This window comes from Rhinoderma darwinii, chromosome 1, assembly GCF_050947455.1.
Source record: "Rhinoderma darwinii isolate aRhiDar2 chromosome 1, aRhiDar2.hap1, whole genome shotgun sequence".
NCBI lineage: Eukaryota > Metazoa > Chordata > Amphibia > Anura > Rhinodermatidae > Rhinoderma > Rhinoderma darwinii.
The window spans coordinates 277,191,582-277,207,942 of record NC_134687.1 but is presented as its reverse complement, the minus strand read 5'-3'; positions in this window follow the sequence as shown (position 1 = coordinate 277,207,942).

The window sequence follows — 16,361 nt, the reverse complement described above, 5'->3', positions numbered from 1 at the left end:
GATGTTAATTAAAATGTATTAAACTACAGATATTGTGAGACACGGGGGTCTTGAAAATGTATGTGCCCCCACTGTTCCCTATTCTTATATACAATTTATTGGTTTGCAGTAATTAATATTACCAGATAGAATATTTTCCGTTTTATTGAATAACTAATTACAATTGTTTTGTTTTTGTTTTCACACATGAGGCACGTGCTATAGTGCTGCCTAAATGTTATTTTGGAAAATGTGAGATGTTTTACAGGTAAATGGTTGCAAGTCATTTTAAAGATAAAATTTATTTTTGTCAGGAGAAAGTCATTTTTGTTCCAGGCTGTTGTGTATTACAGGGGGTTAAACTAGTGCCCCCCAGATAGAGTGCCCAACCTTATTATGTTGAGATGTAGTTTTGAACCCTGCTACATTACTTTCGCAGAGTCCACAAAGGGGGGAATGGTGAAGGAACTGATCAGGTACAATTTTGGTTTGTTTTGAATTAATGAATTTGGTTCCAGGAGATCTACAAAATGTGTATGAGACCCCAATGAGTAATCCACATTAAATGTGTATAAGAGTAACCTAAATGTTGAGGTTTTTCTGTGTAGATCATTCCAGAACAGTAAATATGGCACTGGGTATGCTGTGCTGTAGTCTCCACCCAATATGAGGTAATGTGTAAGAGACCATCCAACTCCAGAAAATTGACCCAAGAGGCCGAGGTCACTCACAGATGAGTCTTTACAGATTTAGGAGGGAAGGAACCTGATAAAAGTGAGATTCTCAAAGTGTTCTGGATTATCAGATGAGTGTGGAGAAGTGTATAACATTTGTTTTTATTTTAGAGATTGAAGACGCCACCCCTTTGAAATGTTCTATCTATATGTGACATGGGTTTTTAATGTAAATTTGTAATGTAGAAATACTTGATCATATACATTATGTACAAGACAGGATACGATGCACCAGGTAAATCATCCAGAAACCACTCTCACCTTCTTGTTCACCTTCTTGTTCATCTCAAGGAGCAGAGCTGGAGGTGCTCGCTGATGCTTGTAACCTGGCGAAAGGTAAGACGGCCAACATTTACACTGACTCTAGGTACGCTTTTGGCATCGCCCACAATTATGGGCCCATTGGTAGTAGGAATTTTATTGGATCATCGGGTAAGCCAATTGAGAGAGCAAAAGAAGACAGACCTGACAACAAGGGTATGTGCGGCCAGGTGTCAGTAAATTGGCTTGTCCCTGGATACAATAATGCCACCACTAGGTTTGTAGCAGCCGGCATGATGTGCGCACTGCATGACATAGGTAAAACAGCAAAGGTACCTGTGAAAAGTGCAGCCCGTCCAGATTACCCGTCCCAGCGACTGCAGAACGTACAACTACCCGAGGTAGAAGTGTATAACGCGGTGGTCGTGTGTGTAGACCTGTTCTCAGGGGGGCCTGAAGCCCGGCCGGTATCTTCCCCACTGCAGACGTTGTGTGTAAGGGGAACAGTGTTATCCCAAGTATTGACCTGGTGTTTGTACAATGATAAGATGTCAGCAGTTCTCCAGATGTTATTCCAGAGTTAGTTTGTTTAATAACGATATTCAAAAAGTGTTGTGGGAATATTGAATACTGAGGTTAAGTTTTATGTAAAGTTCTGGACCAGCCTCAGCATTGGACTATTGGAGGCCTGCGTCAGTATTATGTTTGTGTAAATGAGAACTTCTCAGTGCAAATAGATTCCCATTTGAAAATATTTTTGTTGAGAAAGGAAAATTTTAGAGTAGAGAATTCTGTGCAGTGTATATGTGTATGTATAGATATATATAAAGAGAAGAATCAGTTTGTAGGTATCAGTTTTAGTTACTGCCCAGTGTGAACGTTTAACATAAATCTGTCATTGTTAATGTTTTTCTTAAAGTTAATTATCTGACTAAAATCAATTACTGATTATACAATGAAAAAGCTTGTTCTCCACAGGAAGAGTCCAACTGGGAGCGGAAGGTGTGAGAACCAGATTCTGACAGAATGTGGACGGATAAAGGAAGGTAAACCGGAAGCACCCAAGGCACTCTTGATGGCTCTTGTATTGATGGTGTATGACCTCACATATGCCCCAAGACTGCAAGGATCGATGTGGTAAGATCTAATTGGTATGTCCCAGGCTTTACAGCTGATGCTGCTAAATTCTGTTAGAGCTGTTTGATTTGCCTACAGAACAGACCTGGCAGACCGGTGCCAACCTTATCATACCCGCCTCCCACGAAGAGAACAGACCTTGAGAGGTCTTCCCAGGTAAAACGAACCAGAGTAGGGGGAGAAAAATTGGTTTGAGACACTTGTCAGATAAACACGTGGAATCTGTGTATATTTCTGTGAATAGGAGATGTTCCAGGTAATCAGCTGAGAATAAGGTATAAATCCTGCTGGAAAGTGTAAACACCAAGTTCAAATACAATGTACCCAGTAATTACACGTCTTCTAGGTGCCCTGTCCAGTGGAACAGAGAAGTTTTTCTTACATGAAGGTGTTTGTTTTATGTGGTTTAAGGGTCTGTCATTGTTATTGTATGTACTTAGAACAACGTTTATAGTGTATGCGGATGATGTTATCACCAGATTAGCATTTATTTTAACAATTGACAAGGTTTGGGTCCCGGCAAGTGCCAGTAAACATGAACTAGAAGACTTTTAATATGATGAACTCCATCACTGAGATGCGGCAGGAGCAGCCTGAGCCAGTACAACGCGCTTGTCCTGAACTGACGGCAGTGTCACAATTCTAAGCAGCCGCCCAGACAAGTAATTTACCGGAGGAAGAGGACAGATGCGGAGGGTTTGTGGTAGTCACAATAAAACTCCACTACTCCGTCTACATGGGATCTCACCCCAGGCTCACAGCATGAGGTGCTATGTACAGCCCGGTGACGTATACTAAAAGAGACGGTGTCTGACAGATGAGAAGGACCAAACCAAGTCCTGATGACATCAGCAAAGTAAAGTAAAGACCAAAGACCTGAGTGAATCCGTCAGCAGTATCAAGTGTTTTAATAAGTAAGTGACCAAGTGGAGGATAATAATAAATCCCCCACTGGACACCACTGTGCAGTCTGACTTGACAGAAGAGCAGAAGACAGGAGAAGAAGAGGACGATGATGTACAGGACTGGCAATGAACTGATGGGACCCAAAACCAGAGGGTGATAGCATGAGATTGGTGATAGCATTATATTATTAGTTGAGGCCCTATTGTTTATATTGTCTGAGGTTTATAATTATAATGTGTGTAAATATGCCGCGGCACTTCAAATTACGATCGGAGGAGTTTTATGTGGAGGTGTGAGGTGAAGGTCACTGGTTGTTGTCACTCATATGTAAGAAGTACATGGCAGCAATGAGAGCCCGGAGGTTATGTTACCCGGGTGTCTTGCTGCCCATGACCTGTTCTATCAGCAGGGGTAAAAGTTCCATTAGGACAGTAAGTGACAGTGCGACAATTATTACCATTAATAAACTGTAGACTGGATTAATTATATATATATATATATATATATATATATATATTACAACCAGCAGCGGTTTGTAGATTATACCAAGACAACCATCCTGTATCCTGAGGAGAATAGGGAAAGTTAGGACCACTCCGAAACCTTGGAATTCCAGGTACAAAGGGGGGTTACTCATAAGGAGTAGCTCGTCTCCAGCTGGTGAAGAAATCCAAAACCCCTACCCGCCTGGATCGAGTGGTCAGTGGTAGGTTGCTAGGCAAGACTCAGGGATAGAGTAATAATATTTTTAGGGGGGACTGTCAGGGATCATTACCATGTATATTGTTTGCAAAAATATTATCCTCACATATATGTGTATATATATCAGTATATTACACAAAGAACTGGAATGTAACAAAATGGAGCATGTATCAGGGACACGCCTGTGGAGACACCGCCCCTGGAATGCAAGAGGAGTGTACAGATGGACTTACAGCTGAGGAGCCAATAGGGCTTAAGCACGTCCCACATCTTTAGGGGGGAGACTTGTGTTTCTTTCTTTGTTCAATAAAAAGTTTAGTTCTTACTTCCTACTTGACTGAGGGAGGATCTGTACCAACTTGTCTGCCTGGTATATTTTCTCCACGCATGCCCTCAGATTCCAACTTACGTAGCTGGTTATTCGGTGTGAGATAACAGGGAGAAGGAAGCTACCCTGACAACGTCAGTAAAATACGCCGCGAAAAACGCGAGTTGCTACAAAAACTTCTGAAAATCAGGAGCTGTTTTCGCCCGAATTACGTCTGAAACCATTGCGCGTAATTTTATAGAAACGTAATTTTATTGTGCAAACGCTGCAAAACTTAAAAAAAACTAAAAAACTAAACACATATGGTATCGGCGTAATCTTACCGACCGGCAGAATAAATTAAAATGTAATTTATTGCGCACGGTGAACGCTGTAATAAATAAAGAATTTAAAGCGCCAAAATCGCTGTTTTTTGGTCACCTTAGCTCTAAAAAAGATCCTGAGGGGCCAAAATGCTCACTATACCCCTACAAAAATTCCTTGAGGGGTGTAGATTCCAAAATGGGGTCACTTTTGGGGGGTTTCCACTGTTTTGGTCCCTCCGGGGCGTTGCAAACCCGACATGGCACTGAAAACCAATCCAGCAAAATCTGCGCTCCAAAATCCAAAAGGCGCTCCCTCCCTTTTGAGCCTTGCTGTGGGTCCAAACATCAGTTTACGACCACATATGGGGTATTGCCGTAATCGGGAGAAATTGCTTTACAAATTTTGGGGTGCTTTTTCTCCTTTATTCCTTGTAAAAATGAAAAAATTCTATGTTTCCACAGAAAAATAGGTGATTTTCATCTTCACAGACTAATTCCACTAAATTCTGCAAAAAAACTGTGTGGTCAATTTTCTAACTATACCCCTAGAAAAATTCCTTGAGGGGTGTAGTTTCCAAAATGGGTCACTTTGGGGGGGTTTCGACTGTTTAGGTACCACAAGACCTCTTCAAACCTGACATGGTGCCTAAAATATATTCCTAAAAAAAGGAGGCCCCAAAATCCACTAGGCGCTCCTTTGCTTCTGAGGCCGGTGTTTCAGTCCATTAGGACACTAGGGCCACATGTTGGATATTTCTAAAATCTGCAGAATCTGGGCAATAAATATTGAGTTGTGTTTCTCAGGTAAAACCTTCTGTGTTACAGATTTTTTTTATTACAAATGAATTTCGGCAAAAAAAATGAAATTTGTAAATTTCACCTCTACTTTGCCTTAATTCCTGTGAAACGCCTAAAGGGTTAAAATATTTTCTGAATGTGGTTTTGAATACCTTGAGGGGTACAGTTTTCAAAATGGGGTGATTTATGGGGACTTTCTAATATATAAGGCCCTCAAAGCCACTTCAGAACTGAACTGGTCCCTGAAAAAATAGCCTTTTGAAATTTTATTGGAAATATGAGAAATTGCTGCTAAAGTTCTAAACCTCGTAACGTCCTAGAAAAATAAAAGTACGTGAAAAAAATGATGCAAACATAAAGTAGACATATGGGGGATGTTAACTAGTAACTATTTTGTGTGGTATTACTATCTGTTTCACAAGCAAATACATTTAAATTTAGAAAAATGCTAATTTTTGAAAATTTTTGCTAAATTGTGAAGTTTTTCACAAATAAATATTACATTTATCGACCACATTTTTTCACTAACATAAAGTACAATATGTCACGAGAAAACAATCTCAGAATCGCTTGGATAGGTAAAAGCATTCCGGAGTTATTACCACATAAAGTGACACGTCAGATTTGAAAAAATCATCTGTGTCCACAAGGCCAAAACAGGCTGTGTCCTAAAGGGGTTAAATTACATGTTAACTTTATTCTGCGGGTAGATACGATTATGGTGATACCAAATTTATATAGTTTTTTTCATGTATTGCAGGTTTTGCACAACAAAATCACTTTTTTTTTCAAATCATTTGTTTTCTATGTTGCCATAATCTAAGACCCATAACTTTTTTATTTTTGCGTGGACAATGCTGTGTCAGGGATTTTGTTTTGCGGGACAGGTTGTTGTTTTTATTGGTACTATTTTGGGGTAAATGTGACTTTTTGATCACTTTTTATTAAATTTTTTGGGAGGAGATGTGACCTAAAAACAGCAAATCTGGCTTGTTTTTCTTTTTAGGGTATGTGCACACGATAACGACCATTTCGTCTGAAATTACGGAGCTGTTTTCAGGAGAAAACAGCTCCTGCATTTTAGACGTAATTGCTCGTACTCACGTTTTGCGAGGCGTCAATTACGGGCGTAATTTAGAGCTGTTCTTCATTGAATTCAATGAAAAACGGCTCAAATTACGTCCCAAGAAGTGTCCTGCACTTCTTTGACGAGGCAGTCATTTTACACGTTGTCTTTTGACAGCGACGCGTAAAATGACAGGTCGTCGGCACAGTACGTTGGCAAACCCATTCAAATTTTTTGCCACACACTGCCTTCTGTAGATCCTGCAACAGCCCCCTGTAGGTAGTGACACACTGCCCCCCTTGTAACACCCCCCCCCCCTTGTAACACCCCCCATTAATGGCACCCCCTACCTTCCTGTAGATAGAGCAACTGTAGGGGACCATTCCAGGAGAAGTCCCTGACTTCAATGTCCATATATGGAGAGTGAAGTCAGGGACTTCTCCTGAATCACTGGCCACAGTGCTGGAGATTTCGCTTCAGAAGTCCCTTACGTCACTGTGTCCATACATGGACAGTGAAGACAGTGAAGTCAGAGACTTCTCCTGGAGCCACAGCGCCGGGGAGATTCTGCATCAGGAGTAGGGGACCACTCCAGGAGAAGTCCCCGACGTGACTGTCCATATATTAGGGATTCCACTCCTACAGTGAGCAAACAAATACCCTCCTCCTCACATGCACTTCGCACTGTGAGGAGGGGAATAGAGCGAGTGGCAGAAAGCACAGCATTTACGCGGACCACATCCGAGTGACAGCCGAGCTTTACACGGCCCCATAGACTTCTATGGGAGCCGTGCGGCCGGGAGAACAGGCAAAAATAGGGAATGCTCCATTTACAGCCCCATTAGGGGTCTATTGTTCCTACTGCGGCCGTGTGATGGCCATTCAAAAAAAGGCCGTCACACGGCCGGGGATCCCTGTCGTGTGAATAGGGCCTTAGTCTTGTTGACCGTGATCATGTAATGGTAAATATGGATACTGAAGATAAAGGGGGAGTTTTTATAGATATATTACATAAATCGTTTAGTAAGTTTATACAAAAGGTCTATTACTGAATATAATAAGACAAACACAAAAAGCATTCAAATAATTGAAGGCTGAGGGCTCAGACATTCCAGACTTAACCCCTTAACGCTCAGTGACGTACTATTCCGTCATGGAAACTGCCCTGTTCGCGCTCCATGACGGAATAGTACGTCACGGGAGTAACGGCCATTTCGGCCGTCCTCCCGACACATACAGGAGCTGTGACAGCTGCTGTCTCGTACAGCAGCTGTCACAGCTCCTACAACGGGGACCGATCGCTGTGTCCCCGCTGATTAACCCCTGAAAAGCCGTGTTCAATAGCGATCACGGCTTTTTAGGGGTTAAGCTGCAATCGCCAGCCTGCTACACGATAGCGGCCGGCGATTGTAACTATGGCAACCGGACACCAAACAATGGCGTCCGGCTCTGCCATCGACGGAAGCCTAGTGGGTCCTGACGAAGTCAGGACCCACTATGCTTGCTGTCAGTGAGTAGCTGACAGTTCTAATACACTGCACTACGCATGTAGTGCAGTGTATTAGAATAGCGATCAGGGCCTCCTGCCCTCAAGTCCCCTAATGGGACAAAGTAATAAAGTAAAAAAAATGTTAAAAAAATATGTGTAAAAATAAGAAAATAAAAGTTTTAAAAGTGATCAAGTAAAAATCCCCCTTTTTTCCTTATCAGTCCTTTATTATTAATAAAAATATATAAACAAACAAACAAACTATACATAATTGGTATCGCCACGTCCGTAACGGCCTGAACTACAAAACTATTTCGTTATTTATCCCGCGCGGTGAACGCCGTAAAAGAAAATTATAATAAACCGTACCACAATCACAATTGTTTGGTCACTTCACCTCCCAAAAAATGGAATAAAAAGAGATCAAAAAGTCGCATGTACCTAAAAATAGTCCTGATTGAAACTACAGTTCGTTACGCAAAAAATAAGTCCTCGCACGGCTTTAATGATGTCAAAATAAAAAAGTTATGGCACTTAGAATATGGTAACACAAAAAGTGAATGTATTTTATTGTGCAAACGCCATGACATAAAAAAAAAACTATAAACATCTGGTATCGCCGTAATCGTAGCGCCCCGCAGAATAAAGTGAATATGTCATTTATAGCGCACGGTGAACGCTGTAAAAAATAGAATAAAAAAACAATAGAATAGTAGAATAGTAGAATTGCTGTTTTTTAGTCACCACGCCACTTAAAAATAGATTAAAAACGGATCAAAAAGCTGCATGCACCCCATGAAAACTACAATGAATTCCTCAAGGGGTGTAGTTTCCAAAATGGGGTCACTGTTGGGGGTTTTCCACTGTTTTGGCACCACAAGACCTCTTCAAACCGGACATGGTGTCTAATAAAAAGGAGGTCTCATAATCCGCTAGGTGCTCCTTTGCTTCGGAGGCCGGTGCTTCAGTCCATTACCGCACTAGGGCCACATGTGGGATATTTCTCTAAACTACAGAATCTGGGCAATAAGTATTGAGTTGCGTTTCTCTGGTAAAACCTTTTGTGTTATAGAAAAAAATGGTATAAAAAGGATTTTCTGACAAAAATAAAATTTTCAATTTCACCTCTACTTTGCTCTAAATTCCTGTGAAACACCTAAAGGGTTCAAAAACTTTCTATATGCTGTTGTGAATACTTTGAGGGGTCTAGTTTCTAAAATGGAGTGTTTGATAGGGGTTTCTAATATATGGGCCCCTCAAAGCAACTTCAGAACTGAACTGGAACCTAAAAATAAATAAATGAGGCAATACTTAGCTTCTCACATTATACTGATAATGAGCCGTGCCCACCCCGAGATGACCCCAGTTTTGACCGTTTGTATAAACGGAGACCCCTATTAGACCGTTTCAGTGCCCGGTTTTCCAAAGCATTCACCCCCGAGAAGTGTATTTCTATTGATGAGTCCTTGGTAGATTTTAAAGGGGGAGGCTTCAATTCCGCCAGTACCTGCCGGGTAAGAGGGCAAGGTATGGCGTGAAGATGTATAAGCTGTGCGAGAGTGCATCAGGGTATACCTACAAATCTAGGATATATGAAGGGAAGTTAATGCAAAAATTGTGTGGGATTTCGTGCACCCACTGCTGGACCAGGGTTACCACCTCTACCTGGATAATTTTTATACCAACGTCCCACTCTTCAACTGCCTCACTTCCAGTCCTGCGGCATGCGGCACTGCTAGAAGAAATCTGAGAGGCCTCCCTAAGACTCTGCTTGGACAAACAAGAAGGGGTGAGAGCAGGGCACAATCTAGCAGCAACATATTGTGTGTCAAGTACAAGGACAAGAGAGATGTTCTTGTATTGACAATACATTGCCACACCAGTACCCATGTACCTGTACGAGGTACCAGTACAGAGACCCCCAAACCAGACTGCATCCTGGACTACAATAGGTACATGGGAGGGGTGGACTTGTCAGATCAAGCCCTGAAGCCCTACAGCGCCATGCGGTGTGGTATAAGAAGCTGGCCGTGCACATCATTATCAAGAACCTAATCTTTAGGGACCAAGAAGGGGGCACCCAGTACTTCTGGAAGCGAGGCCACAGGCATCGTACCAGGGCAACACTTTCCAGAAGAAGTTCCCCAAACTGGCAAGAAGGGAAAAAGTCAAAAGAGGTGCAAAGTCTGCTATAAGAGGGGGATAAGGGAGGACACAATATATCAATGTGACACGTGTCCCAAAAAACCAGGGCTCTGTATGAAAGTGTTTTAAAATTTATCATAGATCCCTTAGATTTTTCATCTGCCCTGATGCACTCCGCACAGCTTATCCCCCTCATCTTTCCCTTCTGAGCCCTGCTGTGTGCCCAGGCAGCTAATAACAGCCACATGTAGGGTATTGCCGTACCTGGGAGAACCCACATTACAGTTTATGGGGTGTATATCTCCGGTGGCACATGCTGGGCACACTATATCGGACACTGAAATGGCATATATATATAGAAAATTGCAAATCTCACACTGCACCATCTGCTGCGCATTATTTTTTACACAATACCTGTGGGGTCAAAATGCTCACTACACCTCTAGATGAATGTCTTAAGGGGTGTATTTTTCAAAATGGGGTCACTTCTCGGGGGTTTCAACTGTACTGGTACCTCAGGGGCTTCTGCATACATGACATAGCACCAGAAAAGCTCCAGTAGGCCAAATGGTGGTGTTTTCCTTCTGAGCCCTCCCATGGGCCCAAACTGCAGTTTATCACCACAAATGGGGTATTGCTGCACTCAGGAGAAATTGGGCAATAAAATGGGGTATTTTGTTCCCTGTGAAAATAAGAGATTTTGATAAAAATGACATCTTACTGGAAAAAAATAATAATTTCACAGCCCAATTCAAATACGTGCTGTGAAAAAACTGTGCGATCAAAATGGTCACAGCAACCATAACTCAATTCCTTGAGCGGTGTAGTTTCCAAAATGGGGTCACTTCTGGTGGGTTTCCATTGCTTTGCTACCTCTGGGGCTCTGCAAATGCGACATGGCACCCGAAAACCAATCCAGCAAAATCAGGACTCCAACAAACACATAGCGCTCCTTTCCTTCTGAGCCCTCCCATGGGCCTAAACGGCAGTTTATCACCATAAATAGGGTATTGCCGCACTCAGGACAAATTGGGCAACAAAATTGGGTATTTTGTTCCCTGTGAAAGTAAGAAATTTTGATAAAAAATGACATCTTATTGGAAAAAATTACATTTTTTTAATTTCACAGCCCAATCCAAATACGTGCTGTGAAAAAACGGTGTGGTCAAAATGGTAACAACAACCATAAATTAATTCCTTGAGGGGTGTAGTTTCCAAAATGTGGTCACTTCTGGTGGGTTTCCATTGCTTTGATACCTCTGGGGGTCTGCAAATAAGACATGGCACCGAAAACCAATCCAGCAAAATCTGGACTCCAACAAACACATAGCGCTACTTTGCCGTTTGGGCCCATGGGAGGGCTCAGAAGGAGTTTTTTCACCACAAATGAGGTATTGCCGCACTCAGGACAAATTGGGGAACAAAATGGGGTATTTTATTTCTTGTGAAAATAAGAAATTTGATCAAAAATGACATCTTAGTGGAAAACATTTCATTTTTTAAATTTCACAGCCCAATTCAAATACGTGCTGTGAAAAAACTGTGTGGTCAAAATGGTAACAACAACCATACATGAATTCCTCGAGGGGTGTAGTTTCCAAAATGGGGTCACTTTTGGGGGATTCCTACTGTTTTGGCACCTCAACAACTCTTCAAACCTGGCATGCTGCCTAAAATATATTCTAATAAAAAAAAAAAGAGGCCTCAAAATGCACTAGGTGCTTCTTTGCTTCTGGGACTTGTGTTTTAGTCCATGAGCGCACTAGAGGCACATGTGGGACATTTCTAAAAACTGCAGAATCTGGATAATACATATTTAGTAGTGTTTCTCTGGTAAAACCTTCTGTGTTACAGAAAAAAAAATGGAATAATATTGAAATTCAGCAAGAAAAATGAAATTTGCAGATTTCACCTCCACTTTGCTTTAATTCCTGTGAAATTCCTAAAGGGTTAAAAAACTTTCTAAATGCGGTTATGAATACTTTGAGGGGTCTAGTTTTTAAAATGTGGTGTTTTATGGGGATTTCTAATACATAGGCCCCTCAAAGCCACTTCGGAACTGAACAGGTACCTTAAAAAAAAGGCTTTTGAAATTTTCTTAAAAATATGAGAAATTGCTGTTTATGTTCTAAGCCTTGTAACGTCCAAGAAAAATAAAAAAATGTTCAAGAAAACTATACCAATCTAAAGTAGACATATGGGAAATGTGAACTAATAACTATTTTGGGGGGTATAACCGTCTGTTTTACAAGCAGATGCATTTAAATTCAGAAAAATTCTATTTTTTCAAAATTTTCTCTCAATTTTGCAAATTTTCACAAATATACTCTGAATATATCGACCAAATTTTACCACTATCATGAAGCCCAATGTGTCACGAGAAAACAATCTCAGAATCGCTTGGATAGGTTTAAGCATTCCGACGTTATTACCACATAAAGTGAAATATGTCAGATTTGAAAAATGGGCTCTGAGCCTTAAGGCCAAAACAAGGCTGCGTCCTTAAGGGGTTAAAGATCTCAAAAGGAAATGTAATCAAGTTAGCAAAGTTATCCACAGAAAAACAAATCGCTAACGACATTACAATAAATCCCCCAAAAAATTATAAATATTTTAATGCCAAAAATAAAAATTATGATATTAGTCCTCTTAAAGAGGACTATGGGAATATAATTGTAGAGGATGAAGGCAGAGCTGAGATATTAAACATGTACTTTTCCCCAGTGTTTACTGATGAGCTGCCAGTGCCAGATATTAAGGGGGACAGCAATAAAGGCTCCACACCCAATATTACCTGCTTAACACAGGAGGAAGTACAGCTGCATCTGAGCAAATTAAATATTGATAAACCCCCAGGCCCAGATGGCATTCATCCACGGGTATTAAGGGAATTGAGCTCAGTAATGGACATACCATTGTATCTCATCTTCTTAGACTCCCTTGTAATAGGATCAGTGCCACAGAATTGAAGGATGGCTGATGATGTATCAATATTTAAGAATGGTAAAAAGGTGGAACCGAGTAACTACCGTCCAGTAAGTATGACATCAGTGTTTTGTAAAATATTTGAGGGTATTCTAAGAGATGAACTGCAACAGTATATAGCGAAGAACAGTCTAATAACCAGCAAGAATTCATGAAAAACAGGTCGTGCCTAACTGACATGCTCGGTTTCTATGAGGAGTTAAAGAGGATCAGTCACTAGTTTATTAATCCCCTATCTCCTAACTAATCTAATAGGCACGGTCATGCTGATAACTACAGTGAAAATAGTGTTCCAAAACTATTCTTATTTCAAAGTTATGACCTAGTTTTCAAAATATGCTAATGAGCATATGCTTGCCAAATAGGAGGTAACTCTTCATTTTCTCTGTGGGCGGTGTATTATTTTCTGTATGACGTTGTCCAATCAGCATCATACAGCTTCTCCCCTTTCTCGGCCGAGCGTGACCTCAGCTTCAATAACAAGATCACGCTGTGTTGTTAACTCCAGCCACAGTTCCTTCAACACAGCGACTCAGCGTTCCTCCAGGAAGATGGTTCCTGCATCACCTCCAGCCGCGCCAGGACAACTCCCTGCAACGGCTGGAAGTGATGCAGGAACCATCTTCCTGGAGTAGCGCCAGGACAACTCCCTGCAACGGCTGGAAGTGATGCAGGAACCATCTTCCTGGAGTAGCGTTGAGTCACTGTATTGAAAGACCTGCAACTGGAATTGACAACACAGCGTGATCTCGCTTTTGAAACTGAGATCACGCTCGGCAGGGAAAGGGGGAGAAGCTGTATGATGAGGATTGGACAGAATCATACTGACAAAATATAACACTACCCACAGAGAAAATGAAGAGTTACTCCCCCATTTGTCAAGTTTAGGTTCATTACCATATTTAGAAAAAACTGTAGTTATCAGCATGACAGCACCTATTAGATTATTTAGGAGATAGGGAATTAATAAACTAGTGACAGATCTGGATGTTGGTTATGAGGCTGACGTGATATATTTGGATTTTACAAAAGTATTTGATACTGTACCACACAACAGTCTTGTACTGAAGCTACAGACACATGGACTGGGGGACCATGTATGCACGTGGGTAAAGAATTGGTTAAAGGAACAGTGTCATCGCAAATAATTTTTTTATATGTTAAAGATGTTAGTGCTGTAATAAAAACGTTTATATTCATTTGTGTGTTTGTGTTTTACTGTTTCTTATTTTTACACTTTTTCTTCCCTATGGGGGCTGCCATTTTTTGTTCCATTTCTGTGTGTGCCGATTAACGACACACACAGACATGGAACACGGCAGCCACAGTCCCATAGGGACTGCGAACGGCTCCCGTCCCATTGACTGCCGTGTACGGCGTCTGTGTGGGAACTGCGCATGCGCCGCTCCCACACAGTCCTATTCGAAATTGGCGCCGTCCGGCGCCATTTTCCTGTGGACCGGAAGTCGCGGCCGGACAGTAATATTACTACTTCCGGTCGCGGCTTCCGGACTTGTGCACATGGAACAGCGGCAGCAAACGGAGCGGACGGGCCAGAGGGAGCCGCGGCGGCAGGAGCAGGTAAGAGATTTCAATGTATGTTAGTGTTTGTGTGTGTTTACTACTATATGTAAACCTACTACACTGTGGGTTACCTCAAAAAATGGCGACACGCAGTGTAGCAGGTTAAACCTTTCAAACCCCTCGTTTATCCCGGCACTAGCCAGGATAAAGGAGGGGGGGATGCTGAGAGCTCACTAGAGCGAGGGCTTTTAACCCAATGTTGCAATGCTGCAATTTTGGGAACAGCCCCATCTAGTGGCCAAAAATGGGTAGTATTATAAATTAGAAATAATTTATAATATTACATGGCTCGTGCCAAAAAAAAAAAATAAAATTTGAACAATGTTTAATCACCCACACACTAAATGTTTAATTTTTAAAAAAAAAACATGTTTTTAGGGCAACACCATGCCTTTAAGGGACAGTAAACAAAGTCGTTATAATTGGTACTTACTCAAAATGGGCCAAAGTCAGCAGTCAACGCTAGGAGTCCCTGCCTCTCCGTGGAACTACTGTCCCATACTGAAACCATGATTACAGTACAGGACAGTTTTCCGGCAGCAAGGCAGGGACTCCTAGCGTCGTACATAACTATGATGCTAGGAGCCCGGCTCCCTGCAGTGTGTTCGGTCCTGGACTTGCGGCTGAAATACGTTCCGTCCATTACGGACGGAACATGTTCGTGTGAATCCAGCCTAAAATATTACAGAAAGACCTAGATAAGCTGGCTGCATGGGCAAAAACAAGGCAGATGAAATGTAACGTAGATAAATGTAAAGTAATGCACCTGCGGCGCAATAATCGTATTAATGAATATACATTAAATAGAATAAAACTAGGGCTAACAGAACAAGAGAAGGACCTGGGTATTCTGGTAACAAATAAGCGAAGCATCAGCACCCAATGTCAAGCAGAAGCTGCAAAAGCACATAGGGGTGTATAAAAAGAGATAAAATCCTGTGATTCAAATGTAATATTACCCCTCTAGAAAATTTCTTGTAAGGCCACATCTTGAATATCGAATTCAGTTTTTTGCTCCACATTGAAAAAGGGATATAGGAGAACTGGAGAGGGTTCAAAGACAGGCGACTAGATTATTAAACGGAATGGGAGGTGTCACGGAATGTGAGGGTATGTTCATATTTTCGGCCGTTTTTCGGGCCGTAAACGCCCAAAAAAAAAAAAAAAAAAAAAAAAAAAAAAAAAAATCGATGGGCCGATTTTTTTACCCGGTCGTTTTGAAAAACGGCCGCGTAAAAATACGGCCACGAAAAATAAGTGCAGAACACTTCTTGGAATGCTTTTGGAGCGGTTTTTCATAGACTATTGAAAAAAGCTCCAAAAACGTCCGTAAAAAATGCTGCAAAAATCGCGAGTGGCTTAAAAAACGTCTGAAAATCAGGAGCCGTTTTCCCTTGAAAACAGCTCCGTATTTTCAGACGTTTTTGAGTTTGTGTGTGAACATACCTTAAGGCTAGAGAAATTGTGCTTGTTCAGCTTCACCAAATCACTGCTTGTAAGCTTCTCAAAGCACTGCCTCCTGTCATTACACACATTTGAGTAATCTAGACTGCCACGACCTGCTCTTTTTCGGACAGACTCCTATCCCCAAGTTGGGGGCTTTGGTCCCAGCTATGGAAATACTGGGCAAGGCAGCTTACACGATCTGCATATGAAGTTGCTGCTGCTTCATGCTGATTGCAGATCAGTAAAACCAGGATCGGAAGTCAGTGAGACAGACACGCACTGTGCAGTGCTTCTGCATTTTACTAAAGCTTTTTCTATTCTGCCATGGGGGCGTGGCTTCTAGTCGGCAAATCCAGAATCGTGCTCACTTGAAATGCCAAATTAAATCGTACTTGTATCGCCCAGCCCTAGATACAAGACAATGACCCAACAAGAGTCCAGACCTTAACCCTACTGAGATGCTGTGGCACGGCCTGATCAGTGGCATCACAGAAAT